The 25,111-nt window shown below is 41.4% G+C and overlaps 1 protein-coding gene across 2 annotated transcripts in view; it reads left to right on the top strand.

Annotated features, from left to right (window-relative positions):
* Nucleotides 1-3,267: 3,267 nt before the first annotated feature.
* Nucleotides 3,268-25,111, top strand: part of JAKMIP2 (janus kinase and microtubule interacting protein 2) — a 108,998-nt gene continuing 87,154 nt past the window's right edge. Inside the window, exon 1 of one of the 2 annotated variants that reach the window (XM_074960530.1) lies at nt 3,268-3,416. The gene's annotated coding sequence lies outside the window, so the exon portion shown is untranslated. Of the gene's footprint in view, nt 3,417-10,465; nt 10,485-25,111 lie in introns of those variants that run through there. The other variant, XM_074960532.1, reaches the window with a different exon arrangement.

Here is a 25,111-nt window from a genome sequence, read left to right as displayed (position 1 = left end):
CAACAGGCTAAAAGAAATCTCTATGACTATGTGCACCAGATGGGTTCAAATGGTACTTGCAATTTATTATGCAAGTTCCAGCTAGCATGATTTCAATCATGGGGTCTGATCTGATTCCCAAGATAGTCAATGGAAGTTTTGTCTTTGACTTCAATAGGTGCAGAATCAGGCCTGAAGTATGACAGTGTCTTATTTTTCCAAAGCCAACTTTGATGGTGTATGTTTTAGTAGTTTAGCCATGTGGACTCCATGCTATGGGACTCCTTGAAAATTTACTCTGAGTCTTTATAGCTCAACTTTTTGTACACCCAAGACCTTTTATTCAAAACATTAGTACTTGGGTCATAATATACTCTGTTACACTGGGGTAAATCCAAAATAATTCCACTGAACTAATTTCTGAATTCCACTGAAATTGGACACTGTCCTTTTAGCTATAAGATTCTTTAGTTTACAGCTAGGGATTAACAATCTGTATGCACTTAGCTCATGGATGAATTACAAAAACCACATGCTGGATATTAATGCTCACTCCCTTACTCTTGATTTAATGTTTAATTAATTGAGTGCCTTATTTGTCTGTGAATTCTTAGTAAAACATCTTGTAAATGTACCAAGAGTCAGTGTAAGAATGAATATTGTATAACATGATGTCAAAAAATCCCTTGCTCAAAAGTAGAGACTGACCTGGAATAGTAAGAGTGCAGTGGTCGCCATCAGAAGGTCAATATTTACCAAGAGACACCCCATGGTGATACCTGAGTTACTGTAAAATATGTCTGTGCTTAAAACAGGCAACAGCTAATGGTGGTGTCTTAGATACCATAGTATGGTACCTGAGTAAACAGGCACTTCTTAATAGCAACCACTGTAGTAACTAAAGAAAAAAACATAGAAAAAGTCTCTATTCAGAATATGACCTTGCATAAATATTACACTCAAAAAACTATATTAAAAAATGTTAAAGATGCAAAGTCAAGCTCTTAAAATTAGGAAATGCCAGCATTAACGCTGTCTGTTCAACATTAATTTAATTCCTTTATGTGTATATATTATGAAATAGTTACATGATCACATACTACTTTTGTCACATACTACCCCTGCCTCATTCAGTGCCCGGGGAGGGACGGTGCTCACGGAATGAACTATTTATTTTTATCCTCATCATTTAGTGTGTGGACCCATTAAATGTAGTGAGGGACCAACAAGCTACACTGATGTGATTTATTTGCCTAAAAGTTTTCTTAGGACATTATTGTGCCATCTAGTAGGTGTTGTGCAGGGTGATGTACAAGTAAATACTGCATAATTCCAAGGCTTTTTGCTAACAAATGTAATAGGTTGGTTTTATTCTAAACTGTACTACTTATAAAGAGAGATTTTCCTGAACTAAAACCCTGATCTGAATCTGACTTGCTCTCCTCACTCAAAGTCTGGAGTTGTTCTGATCCACATCTGAACTTCATAGCTGGCTGGCTCCTGGAGCTGACTCTAACCTTGCTTCGATGGTGTAAATCCGGAATATCACCACATAAGTGAATGGACTTAGACCAATGTAAGAGCAGTGCACTGGAGATCAGAATCATCCCCTAACTTTATAGGGTTGAAACAGAAGAACCTTAAATATAAACTTTGGGGAAGTTTGAATCCAGATTTGGATTTTGCCTGACCCATCCACATTTCCAAGTGTATATGAAACAACAAGGTCCTGACCCTGATCCTCAGCTGTTGCTGAGGGAACATACAGAACATTTGAGGAAGCCTGAGGGCAAAGACTGCCGTTAAGCCACCTGTGAGCTCCCTGAATCCCAGGGCCTGACACAGCAGCTGGGAGCCCTTCATCCCAGTCCCATATGCACAAATATCCCTTTCCAAAAAATACTGTAATCTGGTAATGACACCAACCACTGCACTTACTATATTCTTACCGCAGTGTCTGAGACTAGTAATATTGAATATTGTGTTATAGCGGCTTTCAGTGTTTCCCGGTTCGTGATTCCCCTCCCACTTAGCAATAAAGAAGGGCAGGGTGTTCATGACCTCCTGATAATTGTTTGCAACTCTCCCCACAGCATTGAGGGTTGTGACCCCTGGTTGAGAACCCACAAGTCTTTGTTAAGAAACCCTTAGTTGTAAATAAGATCCAGAAGCCTGTAGTACTTGTCCCTGATTTGCACCTTACTTTGCAGAGTTTTTGGCCAGCACTGTAGAATACAGGGTACTTCAGATTTTACTGAAGTGGAGGTGGCATGTGGGGCTGCCTGTCTTTTGCCAGGGAGAGGAGGTTGGCTGAGGGGGTTCCTGCGACTGGGGGTCCTATTTCCGATCCTGCCTTCACTCATGTATCTGGGCAGACGTTCCTTTCAGCAGCATCCGCTGGTTCCCTTGACCGGGGTTCTCTGCTCAGTGTCCCCTTCAAGTTCCCTTTGTTTGACCCTTTGACCTTCACTCCTGTCCCTATTACATTTTTGGTTGTCCCCCGTAATTATTTGAGTTCCTGGACCTTGTGGATCCTCCTCACAGGCTGCGGGAGGGGTGCCTGCCCACTTCCTGGGACCCACTATGAGGACCCTCTTGCAGCTGTCCAGCCTGACTTTGTTACACTAGATGTCTTACAGGTTGTCTCCCGCTATGTATGTTTCAATAGTTGTGGCTCGGTTCATTGGCTTAATGAAATTGCCAGCTCCTCACCACTCTTCACGTCCTTCCGTTTAACCTTTGCAAGGCTGCCTTTTCCCGCTGGCCTCCTCTGCTGCACCCTCATCACCTGCATTTCCCAATGCAGAACAGCTTGTTGTGGGCAGGCAAATGCCCACTGTCCCCTCCTGACGTGAGGGATTCATGCCCTTGACAAGCTCACACCTGTCAGCCCTGCTGACTCAGCTAAGGAAGCTCTCCGAAATGGGACCTTTAGCATCTATAGGGGGCCCTGCTTAGCCTAGGGCAAGCTTTGCCCTTTTTGATTAGCTGTAATGGCCACTGAAGTGTTCCTCCCTTGGCTGAAGCAGCTTCTGGGAATAAGCCTCAGTCTCTCCCTGCTCTTCCCTCCCCCATCTCCTCCTTTTCCCTCCATCTTTTATGGCTGTTGCCATGGCGCCTAGAGAGAGCTCAGCGCTGCAGCTGGGGAGGGAGGAAGGAGCAGCAGTGCCTTCTGCAATTCCAGGCTCTCGCTCACTGAGCTCATCACCCTCCTCCTCCTCCTAGGAGGGAGGTGGCTGGCGGCTGCTGCTGCTGCTGCTGCTCTGGGTGGGCGGGTGGTTTACATCCTCAGCATCACCAAGCAGAGGGCCGGCGGAGGGGGGGGGGAAATCCCAGCAGCTGCTGATGTTGGGCTTTGAAGCAGCCTCAGTAACAGGGAAAATGGATTCAGCTTGCACATCCCTCGCCTTTCAGCGTCTTCTCCTGGTTTCGACATGGTGAGCAGCAGAGCCAGCACTGCCTTTATTGCTGTTATTAATGATTGTGGCGGAGGGTCATTATTCTCACGCTGATGATGTATTTTCTGATCTGGTTGCTCTGAGTATCTTTATTATGTCTGTGAAACAATGAGTTCCATCTGAGCTATTAGAGAGAGCATGGGGGCTGGAGAGAGGGAGAGATGGGAGGGATGGAGTGAGAGAGCTGGAGATATAGAAAGATGGAGAGAGGAGCAGGTGGGCTGATTAGGAGCAGTCTTAGTAAAACAATATTCCAGGAATTCATCTTAGCTAACCTCATGCTCTAAACACCCCTCAAATCCTTTTTTTTATTTGTCATCTTCTTTCCTTTGCTGTTACAAAATGGGATGCACTGAAGATGGTTGTTAATCAAAAAAAAGGAATGTATTTTTTCAAAGGGCTTAGGCTGAGCCTCAGTAACTCCCAGATACTGGGGTTGGGCCTTAGTGAAATAGCATTTGGGGTAGTAAGTGCAGCTAAGCCAAGAACAGTGTAGAAGGAGCCACTCTGATTAATTTTGTTTGCAGCACAGATTTACCTATTTTGTTTTGCTGTGGCTTTGTGTGAGCTTTCATTTTTAGACTGTCTTTTTAAAAATGTTTCTATATAGATCTTGTTGTTATGGAAGAGGGGTGTGTGTATGTGTATAAATATACTCACACATTGAGCTGCATGTCTTTGTATGTACAGTACATGTGCTGTTTTCACTGCCAGTAACGGAAGAAACATTCCAGTTGGGGTGGTGTAAGATTTATTCTTCAGTTACTGAATTATTCTCCCTTGGTTTCATTATGGCACTTAGGATAGACCTATATCATGCATTTGGTCTGTTTTATGGCACTAAATACTAATTTGTTTCCATTAATATAAATGGATATAAGATACTGAACATATACCTTATGGCCTGGGGATGGATGCATAGATAGCTCTAGGCATAGATATTAAAAGTTTAAATTAAGATCTTGGGAGAAAAAATGTCAAACCATATTTTTAAACCTATGGATTTGCACTCAGAAATGTCCCATGCACCATTGTACCAGGAAAGGTCAGATTCTCCTTTCTAAATGCCCTGCATTCATTGTGCTAGATTCTGCCTTGATGTACACTCCATGAACAGCTTGAACTCTGGGAAGCATGTTAGTGCCACGTAGGGTCCATTTTGTCCAATAATACTGGATTTGATCCTTCAATCCTGGCTCAGGCAAAATTCCCATTGTTCAGGCCTGCTGTTGTGTGTTCATTCCACCAGTGTACAAACGCCAGGCCAAAATCAGCTGTGCTCTAAATGTTGACATGATTTACATGCCTGCCCAAATTCTGATTTCTCTTATGCTGGTGTAAATCCATGGTAATTCCATTGACTTCAGTAGGTTTACACCTGGTGTGGGTGAACTCATATGTGTATAGTAACGTAGCTTGCAGTGATTTGGCATTGGGACTAAAAAGTGAGTGTCATTTAAATGGATCTGGGGACTAAATTCAGCCCTGGCACAAGCAGGTGCAATTAAGTCAATGGATGTTGCACCCACTGAGCCAGAATCAATCCCATCTTTAAAGGGGGTGAGTCTGCACCTCTGAGAGATTCACCCTCAGGGGAGAGCAGGAGGCGTTTCCGATGGGAATGGGCAACTTCATCTTTGTTGGGAAATTCGTGGGAATCCCCCCAGCAGAGGTGGCTGAGCGGAGTTGCTGACTTGATGCATCTGACCATACCCTTTCCCAGGACAGCCTTGTTGACTTTTGGAACTCCACCACCTATAAGTGGATCCTCTGGAGCTCTCCATCACTGCAACCTCCCTCCTGTTGGACTTGCTGGCTTGGCTATTCTGCGAGGGTCTACATCGGTTGAGGCTGGCCCTGGCCTTGGAGTTGAATTTGTCCACTTGTTTCTGCAGTGCCCAACACAACCCTGACTGGGATCTCTAGCTGCTATTACAATACAAACAATAGGTAACTGCCTTTGGCTGAATTTGCCCCAGCATCTTTCAGTGGCCTCTGGTCATACTGTCCTTCTGTTTCCAGTGGTTACTTCTAGCTCAGTAAGCTTTTAAACACACGTCTTCTGTTATCCTACTCTCTTTTGTTTTAGCCTCTACTTAATGGGAAGATAACACTGGTGCAGCACTAGAATGTGGTTGTACAGAACAAACAACAGGCTATTATCATTTATAAATGCATGGTGGAACCATCTTGACCTTTTATTATTATCAAAACTTTAATGCAGCTGGAAAGGGGATGCATAATTTCTCCATTGTTATTACAAAGGATAACTGACTTTATAGTATTCAAGTCAGAGAAACACTGTGTAACTCTAGGTTTCAGAGTAACAGCCGTGTTAGTCTGTATTCGCAAAAAGAAAAGGAGTACTTGTGGCACCTTAGAGACTAACCAATTTATTTGAGCATAAGCTTTCGTGAGCTTCTGTAGCTTTTATTCCTTTTATCCAGTTAATATCACAGTTTACAAATGCATAAAAGCACTCCTCTTACCATAAAAAGATAATAGGCTAGATTCTGATCCTACTAACGCTGGTTTAAATCCGGTATAACTCTAATGAAGTCAATGGATCTAACTCTGGTTTCACTCCCAGTATAATGGAGTCACTCCTGATTTACATCAGTGTAAATGAGAGCAGAATCAAGCCTATTAGCGGACCAATGTGGTCCAGTGGTTTAAGCCTAGAAATTAGTGAAAAAGGAAATTCTAATCCCTGAACTGACACCAGCTCCATCTGTGGCTTTGGTTATCTCATGAACTCTGCTGCCTGTGAAATGGGCAGATAACAATGACAAATTTACTGGGAGAACTGCTGTGAGGACTAATCAGCTAGTGTGTACAGAGCGACTGAACACAGAAAGCACAGAAAAGTGCTAACTGTTACAGAGCTTGTGTATTCACCATTTGTTTTACACACTGAACTGGGGGTTGGTAAAACAATCTTAATTTATTTTGATTTGCATCTAGTTTGATTTGCTTGAAGATAATCTCCCTAGCTGGGGCTAATACGTGGAAAATTATTCTTCCTGTGACACACTGAGTGTGGAGTGATGTGTCCAGAGCATGCTCTTAAGGGTAACCAATAAACATGTAATTTCAGAGGATGATTCATAAACCGACTCTGCTTAGTTCACCCGGGGGAATGCTGCAGTCTAGCAGGTGAACCAGGTGAAACGGCATGTGCAGTTTGAACAATGCTGCCTGTCAAGGTTCCTTCCCCACTCTGAACTCTAGGGTACAGATGTGGAGACCCGCATGAAAGACCCCCAAGCTTATTCTTACCAGCTTAGGTTAAAAACTTCTCCAAGGTACAAACTTTGCCTTGTCCTTGAACCGTATGCTGCCACCACCAAGCGTTTTAAACAAAGAACAGAGAAAGAGACCACTTAGAGACGTCTTCCCCCAAAACATTCCCCCCAAGCCCTATACCCCCTTTTCTGGGGAAGGCTTGATAAGAATCCTCACCAATTTGTACAGGTGAACACAGACCCCAAACCCTTGGATCTTAAGAACAATGAAAAAGCAATCAGGTTCTTAAAAGAAGAATTTTAATGAAAGAAAAGGTAAAAGAATCACCTCTGTAAAATCAGGATGGTAAATACCTTACAGGGTAGTCAGATTAAAAACATAGAGAATCCCCTCTAGGCAAAACCTTAAGTTACAAAAAGACACAGCTTATTTTACCAGCCATTAAACAAAAGAAAATCTAATGCATGTTCTAGCTAGATTACTTACTAACTTTACAGGAGTTGTAAGGCTGCATTCCTGATCTGTTCCCGGCAAAAGTATCACACAGACAGACAGAACCCTTTGTTCCACCCCCCACCCCCCTGCTCCAGATTTGAAAGTATCTTGTCCCTTCATTGGTCATTTTGGGTCAGGTGCCAGAGAGGTTACCTTAGCATCTTAACCCTTTACAGGTGAAAGGGTTTTGCCTCTGGCCAGGAGGGATTTTATAGCACTGTATACAGAAAGGTGGTTACCCTTCCCTTTATATTTATGACACTGCCAAACCTGCATCTGCAGAGGGCATGCAGACAATGGGGACCCCAGGAACAGGATGAAATGCTAACGCTATGTTTACTGCATACTTTCCAGTGTCACGTGGTGTGGAGTACTAGCAGCTTTAAGCTGACAGAGAGCTCTGTGGGGATAACTTGAGAATCAGGATATCTCCATCTTTACAGTCACCCTGGGTGAGGAATAACACCAACTGCCCATCTCTAGCCACTGCTTCCCATAATCCCTCCCCAAACACAGCAGTTCTTGACACGTTTCTTGTTCTCCCCCCGGGGTTCTTGGACTTGACCCTTACAACCCCATCGCCCAACTGGCAGGGGGAGGAGGGAAGGACACAGTGAATCATGGCCTTGCACATGGGACTTCAGTCAAATAGCTTTGCAGGCAAGACCAGATTTGCTCTTGATTCTGAAATGATTAATACAGTTGTTAAAGGAATGAAATAATCTGAACCCACAACCATTGTCTTGTATAAATATTGAGACAAATCTCGGCCTCTCTTCATTAGCTTTCAAGGCTCCAATTGCAACACAAATCTCATGTTTCTGCTACAATGAGGCCCAGGCAGAGATACCATGTATGGGAATTCTGCCAGTCCCTGCTGTGAGAGTGGAATGTGGGCAGGCCAGGGATATGGAGAAAGTATGGCCTGGGAACAGGGAAGACCCAAATTCACATCTCGGTGGGTTGCATCCTCCTCTTCTTCCATACGTGTTAGTAGCAGCCACATCCCAGGTTCTACTGGTCCCTTGTTGTGTGTTAAGGGGAAACACTCATGACGGCGGTAGATGCCTTGAAAAAAGCCCTTTTACTCAGGCTTTGCTCCTGTGAACCGAATATGGCCCCTTTGTGACATCACAATCAGTTCAATGTGTTTTATCTTAAAGTGGGTTGAGATTGGATCCTAGCATGTTGGGGATATTATAATACAAGACACCAGTGAAAAGTCTGATCCTCCAGCACTTACTCTGGCAAAGCCCCATATAAATGCTGGCCACCTCAGAGACACAGGAAGGGGATAGGGATGTGCGCCTTCTCAGAACTCACTAGCAATGGATGCCCTCGTGCTCCCAGAGACAGAGTCTTTTTCATGCTGTGAACAAATTCCTGCAGTTCCCATTGGGTCAGTGCATCTTTTGCATTTCCTCAGCTACTTGGCTCGAGTCTATGTAACGCACTGGTGAGCATGTGTTAAAAGTCCGCCACTGTGCTTGATCCACAGAGGACATGAGTCTGTTACAGTCATAGTTAATGAGACCTTGCTCTTTGGTTCAAGCTGTAGCATCTCCTTCTTGTTAGGACTGGGGACATCCAGCGCTATCTCATAGACTCAGAACTTTAAGACCAGAAGGGAACATTTTGCTCATTTAGTCTGACCTCCTGCACATCGCAGGCCACAGACCTTCACCCACCCCTCCTGTAATAGACCCATAACCTCTGGATCACTTTCTGAAGTCCTCAAATCATGTTTTAAATACTTCAAGTTACAGAGAATCCACCATTTACTCTATTTTAAACCAGAAAGTGACCCATGCTGCAGAGGAAGATGAAAAACCACCAGAGTCTCTACCAATCTGACCTGGGGAAAAATTCCTTCCCAATCCCAAATATGGTGATCATTTGAACCCTGAGCATGTGGGAAAGAGTACCAGCCAGACACCTGGGAAAGAATTCTCTGTAACTCGGTGCCCTCCTCATCTAGTGTATCATCTCTGGCTGTTGGCGATACTTGCTACTAGCAGTTGCAAATGGGTCACATGCCATTGTAGGCAATCTCATCATACTCTTCCCTCCATAAACCTTATCAAATTCAGTCTTGAAAGAAGTTAGGTTTTTTGTCCGCACTGCTTCCCTTGGAAGGCAACTTCACTCCTCCAGTGGTTAGAAACCTTCATCTAATTTCAAGCCTAAACTGCTGATTATCTGTTTATATCCATTTGTTCTTGTGTCAGCACTGGCGTTTAACTTGTATAAACTCCTCTCCCTCCCTGGGAGGTGTCCCTCTGATGTATTGGTAGAGAGCAATCATATCTCCCCTCAGCCTTTGTTTGGTTAGGCTAAACAAGCCAAGCTCCTTGAGATTCCTCCCTTTAAGGTACATTTTCCATTCCTCCAATCATCCCAGAAGCCCTTCTCTGCACCTCTTCCAGTTTGAATTCATCTTTCTTAACCATGGGAGACCAGAACTGCACACAGTATTCCAGATGGGGTCTCACCAGTAACTACTGCTAGTACCTTGCCTTGGTATGTTGGCGGCTGTCCCGCTCATATGCCACAATAACCCCATATGTTATTTACAAAGAGTTTTAGCACATAATTTTATCTATGGCTGAACTAAATGTTATGCCCCCTCCTCTCACATGGTCATGACTTGCTGGTGTTCAGCTGTGAACAGCCAGCAAGATGAGAGAGCAGGAGTCATTGCAGAAAAACTAGACATTTTAAGTAAGTCTCCATCTTGTAGAATCTAATCTAAATTGGCATCATAAAATATTTGCATCCAAATGAAAAGCAAATGGCCATATTACAGCTTCCTTGCAGAGCTTCCATCCTACTTTTAGTTATAATTTTCTATATTAGCATTCATTTTATTGATTGACTTCATTTTTATTTTCTACCTGTCACAACACGCAATTGGAAGGCTCATAGGACCAAAAGAAATTAACATAAAAGATGTGATACTTGTTATTTCAATGACACACGTGGTACACATCTCCTTCATAAGTGTTCAGTACAGTAAGAGTTCTTTTGTACAATAAAGAACAAAACTGAAGAGATGAAACCTAAGTACCTTGAGAATGCTAACAATAATTTCTCCTCTCCACAGCAGAAACCATCTATTTGATCATCTCTTGGCTTCATTGTTCACATGTGTGCTTTCTGTTGACTTTGTGTAATCCAGAAGTGCACAGTGCAAGCTGACTTGTCAATGTTACTTTGATTTCTGCTCACTTTCACATTCTGATTCATGGACATACTTTTGCCATATTTGGGTTTCAAGACAAGCAGGAGAATGCTTAAATCGACAAGGTAATTGTTTTCATTGAACTTAAAACAGAATTCCTTACATCAAGGTATTGGGCCACATCCCAAGATGGTGAAACCACTCTGTTAATTTATACCAGCTGAAGATCTGGCCCCATGTTGGTTTTTAACATGTTTATCTTTTACAACTTCGTGGCTGGATTCTCCATGGCGGGGTCCCTTTAGTCAACATTTAAACCTGAGCAAAGTGGTGATGGAATGCTCAGTACTGTCAGGATTGTCCAAAAATCTTTCAGACCCCGCCCCAAAATATGAAATTGGCTTAAAAATCGTGATATTAACAGAAAAATTCATTTTGGATTCTTTCAATTTCCTGAGGACGCTCTCTCAGGTCACATTTTCTGGCTTTTCTCCATATCCACTAGGGTTAGAAACATTTAGTATATTTTTTAATGAAAGCTGAGATTCTCACATAATCACTTGCCTCTAGGAGCTGGGTCTTTAAGAAAAACGCCAAATATCGCAAGCCTTATGATAAAATCACAGGAGTTGGCAAAACTGAATGCTACCAAATCAGAACTGTGGTATTTTTACACCTATGCAAAGCAGGATTAAATGATGACACAAGGGATAGTGCAGAATTAAGCACACAATTTGGGACCTTGATCTAGCTAACAGCTGGGATAGTTGACTACTAAAAAAGATGAAAAGTTCAAATCTCTTCATGAATAAATGTATTGATCACAGTTCACCACAATTTGCGGAATCATATTTGTTTAATCTATGAGTGTTTAGCTGGTTGATGAAGAATTGAGAGAACGTCACAAATCCTCAAATTTTACAAATTTTTTTAATAATTTTTCATTCATCTAAAAAATCATAATAGAAAATCATGGTAATCCAATCTGGGAGCATAAATAAAGCCATGTCATTTAGGTAACCAATCACAAAAGAAAAGAATAAACCAGTAACAGGAACGTGGAAAAAAGGAACAAATTAATGAATGATCCAGAAGATGAAAATTATTCCTATAAACTATTTGCCAAATATTTAGAAATAATGAATACATCTCAAAATTGGGTAATCCAAAAGGGGCTAATTTTGTTACAAATATAACTTTAAATGGAATAATAATTCATCCACCTTTACTGGAGATCATCTGTTGGAAAGGACAGACATTGCATTATGCTAGTTCTTTCCTAAATTTATAATTTACAAAATTGTTTTGAGTTCATTTTATAGAAAATAAAATTGCTAGCCAAGAGCAATTAAATATTTTGAATTAAAATTATTTAGAATAACTAAGGGTAAAATGCACATTGCTTTCCATTTTCAGTCTGCCTAACTTGGTAGCCTTCATTTTCCCAAATGAGCTAATATGCTCTAATCTCTGTTTAGTATCAATGCTTCATTTCTCAATCTTCATTTTGAACACTACTGAAATTATGTTTACTATGATTTCCTTGAATATCTAAAGTAAAGGCTTATGCCTTATGTTACATGGACTAGGGTCAAGAAAGATGTCTTATTGTCACCCTGGAAAGTGAAACTCTAAAGGGGAAAAACGTCTGTGGACAGTTGCATGAGAATCTCAGCTTTGTTTAGAGAGAAATCATAATGAGTGAACTAAATAAAGTGAAAAGTTAAACTTACCTTGAATTGTAAAAGCTTCAAGTTCTTTTGATTGAATGACTGAACCTGTGACATTTTTGTTTGAAAGTTTTTACCACACTTTGTGCTTTCATCTCTTCCTCAGCTAACCTTTGCAGCTGCATGGTCTGACTCTAAAATAGCTGCGGTTGCTAACTTACTGACATAATGGAGGCTGGCTTCTTTTCTGATTTGCCTCAGTTTTACTCTAGTGTAACTCAGAGATGAAAGTAAGCCGGTACAGTCCAGTACGGCATACCAGCAAGAGCCAGTACGCTGTGCCGGACCGGACCGGCTTCTCCAGGCTGGCATTTTAAAGGGCCCGGGGCTCCCCGCAGCAGCTGGAGCCCTGGGACCTTTAAAGTGCCACCCGAGCCCCGCTGCCGGAGCCCCAGGGGTACTGGCAGCGGGCTCTGGTAGTGATATAAAGGGCCCAGAGCTCCACTGTGATAGCGGCGGCTGGAGCCTGGGGCCCTTAAAATCATCCCTGAGTCCCGGGGCTCCCAGCCGCCTCTGCAGCTGGTAGCTCTGGGGATGATTTAAAGGCCCCAGGGCTCCCAGCCACAGCCGGAGCCCTGGGGCCTTTAAATCTTGATTTAAAGGGCCCGGGTATTTAAAGGCCCCGCCTCTTCTGGTTGAGGCCATGCCTCTTCCGGTTGAGGCCACGCCCCCTGCTCAGGACTTCAGAGTACCGGTAAATCCTTTAAATTACTTTCACCTCTGGTGTAACTCCATCCATTGCAATGGAGTTATGCCTGGTTTACACTGGGTTGAGAGCAGAGTCAGGCCTAAAGATTCGGATAAAAATATGCTGAATCAAACTCCACAAATGGTGGACAAGCTTTTCTGGTAGTATTAAGTTGAGATAAAAACTACTCATGTGAGCAAAGGCTGCAGAATTGGGCCTCGCATGTGAGAAAGAAGGGGTAAAGCCACTATGGTGCTGAGTAATAAGAATGCATAAATAAAATTACAAGACAATAAAATAAATAATTTAACGCCAGGCTACAATTGAATGCTTCGTGCACAGAACATATTGGATCCATGTTCCGAACTAGTACTGTTGGTATTAATTAGCGCTAAGCAATAATATTGGGATACAAGACTCCTTGGTTCCATCCCTACTTTGCCACTGATTTGCTAAAATTCACTGAACCACTTTTCTTTAAAATGGATATAATATTACTTCCCAGATTCTTCTCTGTAAGTCTTAACAATTATTTCTAAAATCCTTAGAGGTCCTAGGATCACAGGTGTTAGGTAGAAATTATTATTATAATAATTTCTTTATTTTATTATTGTTATGCATGTATTTGTTTTAGAGCGATGAGGGCCATATAAGAACCTAGGCTGATAGCAGGCAATTAGCTTCCTATTATTTCTCTGATCCAGGAACATATTTTTTGTTCCTAGGTTACCATACTTTTGTGTCATTCATAGACAAGTCACTCATTTTATATTTGAACTGCTGTTGTATTGATGTTTTCTGCCTCTGGCATTGATCAGAGACAAACTGAATTGTTATTTTTGCACGATCCGCCAGTAAAATCTGCCATATTTTTCATGATTCCTTTTTTAGTAGGAGAAAATATATAATTCCACTAAATCACAAAAGCCTCAGTGTCAGATTATTTTTATTAGTCTGGAACTAATTTTACACATATATAGGAACAGCTAAATTTGCAGACAGTGTTCAGCAATTTATAGCTAAAAGAGTGATTGCATTAATTAATTAAGCTGTAAAACTTTGTACAATTTCATTTAAAAGAATAGCTAATAAGCACTTCACTAGTGCAATTGAATAGTAAGTAGACACCCGTCCAGTTTCACTGGCTAGCTTTACTGACCCAGTGACATTCATGCCATATTCACAGGCTTCTCTGTGAGCAGTTCCCTTTTGAACGGCTTCATATATTTTTTGTAGGTCACAGCATGACCTACATGTTACCTCTGTTTTGGAATATATGGTCAGCATCTGTGATCTGTGTGGTGGCCTGTATTACTACAGGGAACTCAATGAGGGTGTAAATAGCTTCTTTGGATATTGGTATAGATTGATGTACATAAGCTTTGTTCCTATTTAAATTCTTTTGTACATATGTGGGAGACGGGAAGGGGAGTTCTTGCTTCTGATGCAGCTAGTAAGAAAAAATACATTATGGGCACATGCAAACTTTGTCTTGACTGCTTTTTAAAATCTGATTTTAGATGCTTTGTCATTACATGTTTGGACCAGTTTCTCAGTGGGAGTAAATAAGTGTTGTTCCATAGCTATGCTGATTTATGCCAACTGAGCATTTGACTGGTAATCTGTTTATAAGCTGTTCTTGATGACTAATACAAAACATATATTGTTATCATCTACATGTCTTTACCTATTTTGTAAATAACACCACATGCTATTAAGGATAAATGATTTGTAAAACCACTTCATGTACCACTTTATATTATTTATTTATTTGTTGACATCCAAATTGTGCTGTTCTTACTCACCAGATCAGTGCAATTGAGAGTAAAGGTGGCATAATATGGTACTGGATTTTTCTCTGGTTGGACAATGAAATTGTACAAGTCCCTTAGTTGAGTAAAGACTCCCTACTATCAAATATTTGGTGGAGGTCTTTTTCTGAGAGCTGTCTGTTGGGTGTTTGTTATTTAATTGTTTTGGGAATACTTTTTTCAAAGAAATGAATAAAAATCACAGCAATTCAAGAACAGGAAAAAAGACCAATCCAATAAATAATGTGTTCACAACAAATAAATTGACCCTTTCTAGTGAATCTGTTCCTTCCAGTGTTCACAATGCTTCTCTCAGGTTAGGGTATTCCTACTATAGCATATCTATCAAAATCAGATGTAGACAAAGTAAGAGTGTACATGCCCACTATGGACCAGCAACAGGATTTGTTTGACTGAGACTCCTGTTATCTTGCTGAGAAAGAGGTGAGTGACTTTTGCTCTCTCCCTGGGCAGGTGGCTCATTTCCTTCTCTAGACATAAAGGACTGGGGATGGCTCCTTGGGGAATGGGTTGCCCTGAAGCAGAAACCGTAAGAGAAACCAAAAATGGGGAGAAGGCTTGAGCTGAACTTCAGTTCTGTTATCGTTTCTTTGTTTCTTCATTAATAAAGCCAAAACCCAGAAAGGGGTTAAGTCATTGACTTGGCAGTGTGCGTGTTTGCTTTAGAGCAGCCTGGGAAAGGCACCTGCTGACAGGCGCTATATGACATAGTAACTAATGACCATTGGGCCAGAGTGCACTCCGCAGAGGGGCCAGAAAATTCCATGATGTCACCTTTGTGGCGATTCCACTGCATCTTTTCATCAGGGATAGGGGACTTGTTTCTCCTTTGCCATGGATGAAACCAGGGGTTCCATACCACAGATCTAGTGGATCCCTTTGGCTGTCCATACAGAATCCTCCACATTAGTTCTGGGCCGCCTTAGAATCTGACCCAGCTCTTGCTTGCCCTTGGAAACCCTATTTATGGGAATGCTACAGCACGGAGAAGCCTTTGCAGGAACATACTCTGGATGTATTAACTTTCCTACAGCCGTTCTGCTGAGTGCAGGGGTGTGGATAATGTACATCCCTACAGCCCTCTCCCCAGCCTACTCCTGGCTTTCCACCTCTCTCTATGTGAAGTGCTTTTTAGAGCCTAGGGATAGGGATAGACAGAAGCATTGGATGCCCCTTTTCATGTGGGAAGGGGGAGATCCATGAGCAGAAAGTCCTTTTTGCATGGAACAGTGCTGTTGCTAGAGCTTGGCACGCATGAGAGAAATATGTGGAACCCTAATGTCAAGAACAGCCCAATTAAGTTCAAGTGTCTTCCCAAGTACAGTGTCTTGATAAACTAAGAATGCACCTTCAACAGTAGTTACATAAGACAGAGTGATTTCGAAGCCAGCACTTCTCCTTATTTGCATAGTCTTCTTGAAACTAATTGCTGTATTTCTGTCAGGTTTGTGACATTCCAGATGGTGGCCCCCACATTTTCCAGGCCAGGGTGATGTCAGACGGGTACTGGAATAATGTCTATCAGATCATCTAGTCCCATGGTAAAACCCATGGGAGAAGATGATAGAGGAGAAAATCACCCCAGAGATTCTCTTGAAGGGATCCCCTGCATTGCCCTATCATCAAGGTTGTCCATAAACTTGGTGGTCCCAGGAGATCCATAGGATGCCAGGGCCACATTCATGAGTATTCTGTGCCTCCACCATGACTATGCCCCCCACTAAACTCCCACCTTCCTGACAACACAGCTTCAGAGACTCCTCTGGTTTCTGCTGCCCCCAGGATCTCTGCTGGAGGCTACACAGGGCGGATAATACAGTCAGCAGCTGTAATTTTTTTCTAACACATTTCCACGGGCCCAGAATGAGGGTGATGTGCATCCACCTGGTCCCACCCACGCCCTGACCACTACTCCTCCATCAGCCCAACCACCAGAAACAGGGAGTACCACATGAGAGAGTCCCCTTCCTGTCCTAATCCCGGCTGGACAAACTGGGCCTTGATTGGAGCATTTTAGAAAGACTAACCTAAAAAGTTTGAAAATTTTCTCAAAAATTCTTTATAAAATAAACTAATCAACATTTACTTGATGCCTGTGAATCAGCGAGGAAGGCAGATCAATAAACTCACGACATGATGGATTTGCTCTGCTGTAGCAGCACTGAGCTCTCTTGCTGGTTGGTTAGATTAGTCCCATTAACTCTACAGAACCTCAGTGTGATGACTACACTTTTACTGTGTATTTTAGTTCTAATGAAATTGACTTATAGCACTGGGTAGAGCCAAGCAGGACTGTCATTTTTTTATTACAAAAAGCTGGAATATATTTTTTCTTTTGCGTTTTTGTTTCACAGCAATGGATAAGTTCCAGCCAACATCCTGTCTTGTTTGGGGTTAGCCTAACAATTATTCACATGCTTCTATAACACCTTTCAGTCAAAGAGGCTGAAAAACAAGATGTGGTTCAACTATAAAAAGGGACTCTGGGGCAAATCTTGCAAACCTTACCCATGAGAGTTAGACGAATAGATTCTAAGGCCAGAAGTGACCACTGTGATCATCTAGGCTAACCTTCTGCATGACACAGGCCACAGAACTTCCCTGAAATCATTCCAGTTTGAACCAGAGCCTCTCTTTTTGGGGGGAAAAATCCAAACATGATTTCAAAATGGCCGGTGATGGAGAATCCACCACAAGCCTTGGTAAATTGTTCCAATGAGGTCAATGGGACTGCTGACACAAACAAGGATTATGTATTTGAGAAAGGGATGCAGGGAAAGGGATTGCTTCCTAAGAGAAAATCCAGTATCCAAACCCACTGACCTCAACAGGGTTACACAACTGTGCATGAAGGCAGCATTTACCTTGATTATTTGTGATGATCCTTGATAAGGAAAGACACCAGCTTGGCTCTCAGAGCTTAGGTTGGGTTTGCAGAGCTGGCAGTTAAAAAACCCACCCTCATTTGTAAGGTGACTACTTAACATGTAGTCAATGAAAGACAAAAAATCATGGAGCCTTACTATGCCACTGTTTATAGTCACATTTCAGATTAGAACAGCACTTCAACCAAGCAAGCATCTAAATACTCTGTAAAGAGGAACATGTGCTTCTATTATACACTACACTACACTTTGGTAGTTTAGATTGAGTTGAAAATCTGGCCCAACATCATTTCACACATGAAGTCTGGAAACTTTTTATTTCCTTTTTTGTAACCACGTCACATTTCTATATGTTGAATGACTGTAGTCCACTTCTCAATGTATCTAATGCTACTGTAACTGCCAGGTGAGGGGAGGGACCTGTGTCCAACATGCCCTCTGAAAAGATGCAGATAACATTTTGGCTGCTGTTTTATCCCCAGAGAATACTAGAGTATTGGTTTAGCAGATCCTTACTGAGTTGCTTCTAGTAACAATAATGCTTCTGTCCTCTTTTGACAGTTTCCATGGAGCTAGAAGCAACTTGGAAATTTTGTGTTCAAATTTTAGTGCAGGAGTCAATGGTAATCTTGGCATGTGTAATAGGTCTGTGGCAGGGAATTTGTATTTGAAACTGTCTTCTTTAAACTGAGCTGTGAACTTAGTAAGAAATTAGACTAGAGGAAGTTGTGAATTTGAAGGAACATTAAAGCATCTCAAGCACAGAAATGTTGCAATAATAATAATTAATAACCTGAACCTGATGCTAATTAAGATTTTGCATGTTGGGGTGAGAGGTTGTGAAGATATGTGTACTGAAGATCTGTATTTCTGCATTAGTTGAGTAAAATGTATGTAACCTGTAAACTCATTAATTTGCCCGGTTCTGGGTATAATCTCCTTTTAATTCCCTGTCAAAATCAAAATGCAGAACAGATTTGCCAAAATGTTTGCAGACCTTTAGAGTGACAATGGGCTGATTCTGGGGTGACCTTGGGGGACTGATTTATGGCTTCCCGCTGAAATTATAAAAGATCATGGCTTTATTAATTATATCCATTAATCGCTTTATCGCACCTTACGGTGGAAGATCAGTGCCAAACCAGTTAATAGTTCTTTGTCGCAATGTTCTGACAGGCTAAAGGCACCATTAAAGACAAACATTATAAGGCAGAGCACATGTGCAGTGGGGTGTAGCACCTAGAGGTTGAACGCAAATCCAGGTGAGATTTGGTAGTTTAGATTGAGTTTTGCTTTGGGTTGTGGGTTTACTCAAACCTGACAATCAAATTTAACACTTCTGCCCATCAGTTTTCCAGAGTTCCAGATAGAACCCCATTGTCTTCATGATATATTTGCATTTGAGGCATTGGTTCCAAGAAGAACCTTTCTGTTACTAGTGGAATATTACATGCTGGGGAGGTGTTTATTTTATATACATGGTACTCAGAGCCCAAATGAATATATAACCATAAATCTGAGGTGGGGATTTATATAATGCGTAGGGCCAAATTCGTTGATGGTGTAGATTCAGGTAGCACCCCTGACTTCAGTAGAGATGCACAATTGTGCCAGCAGAGAATTTGGCCCATAAAATGTTTAAATTTTAATATTTTTCAACTTATAAAATGATGCACCATATACCAATGGCTGTAACTGCAGAAGCTTAGACGTTAACATTTGCAAAGGTGACAAGTGGGTTTATCAAGGATTAACAGCATTTGCAGCATGGAATGTTTAATTTCAGGCCAAATCCTGCAGGCATGGGGGACAACTCGTGCTGAATGTCCTCAGAGTTTTGCCCCAATAAAGTCTCCAGAAGCAAGCACTTAGTTTGCTTGGTGTGACACAGAGATGAGCCTGAACTGCTACATTTGGATTCTGGACCTGGAATCAAACTTTCCCAAAGATCAGGATGGTGGAGCAGCTTGAATCTGGGAATTTTGGTTTGGATCATTATAAAGTCTGGCACTATTTGGACCCAGGGTTTTATTTCAGGCATATCTTTTATGGGAGGGTTGCCCAAGCTGAACCATGAAAGAACAGCACAATAGAAAGGTTGGTAGGTAGAGTTCTGGGTTAGCGTGTTAGTCATTAGCCTGACAGGAGTTTAAATGCTGGCTCAAGTCCCAAAAGAAAATGAATTTGGTCTCATTACAGTCCCCATTTGTTCGCATTACAAAAAACCACCTCACAATAGTATGAATGTCAATATGTGCTCCAAAGAGGCCCAGGATTGAAACAACAGGAGGTACAGACTGGGACTGAAGTAATTTGGCAAAGCTGTGTCTGAGGAATCGTGCACAGAGCCTGCCTCCACTATACCTGGCTCATGTAAGTGCCTCCTTTCAGAAGCAGGAAATTAAAATATTACTGAACTAGAGCCTGTTTCTACTGAGCTCAGATGGAGTGAAGCCCCATTTATATGGAAGAAAAATAAAACGCCCCTCCCCAGCTTTTAATTACAATCCAGTTATAGTGCACTTGTTCGGTGAAAATAAAACAAGAAGGTTCCACTGTAATAGACTATAGATCAACGAGCATCAGAAATACTTATCTAATTGCCTGTCTAACTTAAGAATTTCTAATGCATTCATCACCAGAGTGGTTAAGGTGCTGAATTACCCTAAGCAATACTCCTCCTGGAGTTTGTACCTTTTGCAGGATTAATCAGAAAATGGAGTTATAGTTTCCTGTGTACAGTATTTTGTGTATCTAGAAATAATTGTCTGCTTCTGAAATATTAGGACTGGCTAATTCCAAATCTGTGTAGATTTACCATTGTGTTACACAGGAAAATACAACAGCAAAAATTAGCAGTGCACCATTGATCTAATTTCCATTAGGAAATACTTTCACTTTGATTTTCCCGCTAACATTCTTTTTTCCAGTGCAGAAACAGAAGAAAAGCTTAAACCTTTAATGGAAAAAAAATATAGTCACCAAGTGTTTAATGAGAACATCGAGTCTTTGGTGCCCACTGCTTGCATTTCTGCTCTATTGTCCCTTGGTTCAGACATCAGTGCAATTACTGAGCTGTTCTCTCCCATTCCTCTGCCCTTCTTTGCTTTGTTACCTTCTCACATAGAAACGTTAGAAGGAGGAAGAATTAAAACAAATTATTTTCCTTAAAATGTTGGGTGCCTTCAAATATATTTATCAGGAAAGAATATGCACATCATGCAGAATTGTGTTGTATCATGTTATATCTTTCACTGTTGAAGAAAAGGATTAATACCTTCAGTGAGTTAATACCCTCTAAATACTCTGGAGTAGGGACTGACAATCATGCTGAACTGTGAGATGTGTTTTGTGCTGTTGATGTTATATTCCTTCACACAGAAGAGCTGAAACTGGCTTCCTCCTCAGTAAATCCTCTGACCCCATCAGAATCTATTTTTCCCCCTTAGGCCTCACAGTATCAAGCACATTAGTATAAAAAACTAGTAGGATCATGTACACATTACCCTTGTCCATCACTAGAAGGAGAAAATCAGTATTTGCATAAACACCGCACAATCCCATACCAGCCCGAACCTAGAGAAATCTCTGGAATCCAAATGTAGCAAGGCCACCTCAATAACTTTCAAGATAGGACAGTCATCACTGGCAAGGCTGAGCGTGACCCTGAGCATGTTTGAGCAGTATTTGCTGTTTGCCATCATGATGTAAGGCACAACAATCCATGTTATTAAATGAGCCAAGCATCCTCCAGCTCATTTTGATCATCCACAAAGGGTATGAGTACATCTTACAGGTGGCTGGGTCAAGTGCAACTCAAAACCTCAGGAAGCAAAAGTGGGGAAGATTAGTCAACATACCTGTCACTTCCTCCTTTTAGCTCTGACAGTGTTCCTAGGGAATTGACACGTTCAGCCCAAATCTAAGAAATACGTTAATGTGTCTTCACAACAAAATTCACTCAACTTTGTTAGGATCCTGTGTTTCCTTGAGCCCACGTGATGCCATCTGGCATTCACTGTGACTTTTACCCAACCATAAGACCCTGCCAAAGAAAACTAGATCCAAAATCTAAATAGCAGGAATTTAGAATAGAACTGGTTGGAAATTTTCAGATGGGAGTTTTCAGCAGGAAAATAGAGATTTCAGAAATTTAAACATTGGGTGGGTATATACTGATAAGTCAAAATTTTGATGAAAATATCATCAAAGTGTTCTGTTCTGATAAGGTCAAAGTGCTTCATTTAGACTCTAGTGTTATGACTTTTAATATATTATATTTTATATTAGCCAAAATGCTAAAGTCAAAATGAAGTGCTTCACCCTTATCAAAAATGAAACCTTTGGGTAAGTACATTTTAATATATAGAAAACAAAAATCTGGGGAAATTTCTTTTTTGTGGGAAATTTCTACTTTTTGTTCTGATTTGGGACCAAAAAGGAAATTTCAAAATGTAGGCATTTCCTATAGAATGGAAATTCTGTTTTAACTAGCTCTAATTTTGAGGCTTTCATAAAATCCTCTTGGGTTTGATCCCTGCCCTGGAGGGCTTCCTTATTTCTTAAGGAAAAAAAGGAAGAGCCCTGAGCAACATTCATTATAAAGGTTTATTTTTGCAAACAATGTTTTCAAAAGCTCAGTTTAAGAAAAGGCCTTAACAAAGAACACTAACATCAGCCTGTGAGAGAAGGCGAAAAGGGGGAAGGGTTGGTCTCTCAGTATTAGTCATCTGGTGAACACATGATGTTGACCAGAAGTGCATACTTATGGGGTCAGACCCAGTGGTGTCACAGTATTAGGGCCAATACTAAGGGTAGGTGCTGTACTCTTAAAGGCTGAGAAAGTAATACCTTGAATTTACATAGCCTTATCTGAGGATCTCACCTCATTTTACAAAGGAAGATACTATAATATTTTCCCTGTTACAGTGGGGACACAGAGAAGTGGCCCAAGCACACACAGTGAGCCATTGGCAGAGTTGAGAATAGAATACAAGTCTATTGATTGCCAGCCTCTTTGCTCTTACTACTAGAGATGTTACCAAATGTTAAACTGCAGTGTTTTTTGCTCCCTCTCTGATAACCATCCATATGGAAGTGAATTTACTTTTAACATGTAGCGTAATGCGTCCTTGTTTCCTAGCCCAACCTTTCTACGCCCAAATCTAGCCTGAGTCATTACTGAGCACATGGTGGCCTCTCTTTTTTATTGTAGTCACTGCACTGCCAGCATCAGGATGGCTTTAATCCAAAAGGCACTATCATATATAAAAGAGCATGTGGTTCTTTTTTCTGTTTAATGTTTAGAGACGCAAAAAGTCACAAAGGCAACTAATCTTCTCGTCTTCTCTCGGGCAACTGGGTGCACTTTCTGGTCAACAAGACCATTTCTCTTGTGTTCTTCTGTGAACAAGCAGCTCTCTCGGAGACACCAGTGAAAGGGCATTTATTTGCTGTCAAGTCATTTGTTCATTATGTGCATGTCTGAGGCACATTAATGACTGCGAGATATGCCAAGGAAGAGCAGTTAATGGCCAGTGGAGCGATTTATTTTTGTTCTGTGTGTGTGCAGATGTGTTTTTAAAACACCACATGCCACTGAGAGCCCTAGGTGGAGGATACATGCTCATCAAAAGGGCCATATATTTTCTTTTGAGTCTGAAGAGAAGGAGACATGAAGAAGGTATTTACAGGCAAATTGAGTCCAGCTATCCATTTCATGTCTGTGGAAGAGCTACATATAAGCTGTCCAACAAGACTCCTTTGTTGGCTAACCTAGACAGTTTTTTCCCACAAAAAGGCATTTTTATAGTTTCAGGTGAAGGTTGTAGCCATTTAAATGGAGCCCAGCAAAGGGACAATCACTAGCCAATCCGAGCCATTCACGTTGGGTGTATATATATGATTCAAAAAAAGAAAAATCTATAGCCCCTGATTAGCACCTCCTGCCAACCCCTCCCCCTCCTCTGATGTTCCCGTGCACAGGAGAAAGACAAGAATGTCAAGCAATGGCCATTCTAAACACTGAACTTGTAAAGAGCTGCCACAAATGGCCTAGGAAGTGTCGGGCAGACCAAATCTTAAGAAAATGTAGGGCACAACCATCCAATGGCAAGTAAATGGAATGAATGGTCCAGTTTCCATCTTTTCCATCTCCATTACTTTTGACTGGGTGACAACGTAGCAGTAATCCTGTTGAACAGAGTGTATGAAGAACGACCCAGCCAATGCCATGAAAACATCCAGAATAGTGAAGGGGGAACACAAAGGGTTAGGGGAACCTTTTTGAACCTAGTAAGAAAAAAATCACAACCTCCACTTCTATTTCTACCATCTCATCACTGTAGATCACTGATGGCATCTTAGCACCATATGTAGTGGGCCCCCAGAGATCCTAGCTGTTGCTCAGCTGCCCTGCTGCACAGTCTGAGGACCCACAGATCCCCATTTTGTCACAGATATTTTTAGTAAAAGTCAGGGACAGGTCACAGCTTCCGTGAATTTTCTTTATTGCTGGAGACTGCTCCCTGACTTTTACTAAAAATATCTGTGACAAAATCTTAGCCTTATTTATGAGTCATAGGTACTCTTTGTAAAATGGTAAGAGCAGCAGGCAAGCAAAGAATGTATGTGCTTGTTATTTCAGTATTAAAACTGAGAGGAAAAGATCAAAGGACAGCAAGGTCAAAATTACAACTATGTCTTCGTCACCTTCATAGCTGATGGAAGAATGGGAAAATGTATTTGTGAACCATCTATTTGACAACTCAAGGGGAAAATGTGTCAAATTATTCGCTGGATGCTATTCAAAAATCTGTAGAACTGGATGAAGAGTGGAAAATGTATTCATGATAATGTATTCAAAGAAAAATGCCAAATTAATTGTCTACATTATTTTGAATGAATAATTCACCCTTCTCTAGCCAATCTCAATGTTGTTGATTGTTGTATTTTATTTTTCATGAACGGAACGTTTTGCTATGAGATTGGTTATGTATGTGTTAAACTGCCCTCTAGTGGGTGAAATCAGAACTGCTCAACTTTGTGTCACAATGCTCTTTACTGTGATCAGCTAATGGAAATTCCCCATTAGGTCATAGCGTAGGGGACTGGGGAGCTTATCTTTGGCTCGAGAGTTCTACCCTGCTGCTGCTGCCCTGAAGTTCTGAGTGGTCAAGCTGGACTGCATGGTGACACCTGTGAAATGCATATGGATTTATAACAACATTTCACCAAAGCTTGCTGTTGATCCAGAAGCAGCTCAAACTGGTTAGGACTTTGGGATTAGATCCATGTCCTTGAAATAAGTGTCAGAAACAGGAGAGGCAGAAGGGGATGTCAAGAAGGTTCTAAACCTGACACTGGAACTAACTGTGATATCATCTAAATCATGTAGAGGCGTCAGGTAGGTCCTTCTTTTCACACTAGTTCCAAATGCCATGACAGTATCAGATTTAAGGGAGTCACAGTTCAGCTACTGTCATTTTAGAAGAATACTTTTGTCTTTGTTTACATTTAAGTCGGTTGAATGAACACGTACAGGTAGCAACTCAATTTCACCAGATGTTACAGTCAGATGGCATGTTCCAATTCCTCTCTTTTTTGGTATAGTGAATT

This window comes from Natator depressus, chromosome 8, assembly GCF_965152275.1.
Source record: "Natator depressus isolate rNatDep1 chromosome 8, rNatDep2.hap1, whole genome shotgun sequence".
Classification (NCBI taxonomy): Eukaryota; Metazoa; Chordata; order Testudines; family Cheloniidae; genus Natator; species Natator depressus.
The sequence above is the reverse complement of the archived record's forward strand: the minus strand, read 5'-3'. Positions and strand labels throughout refer to the sequence as shown.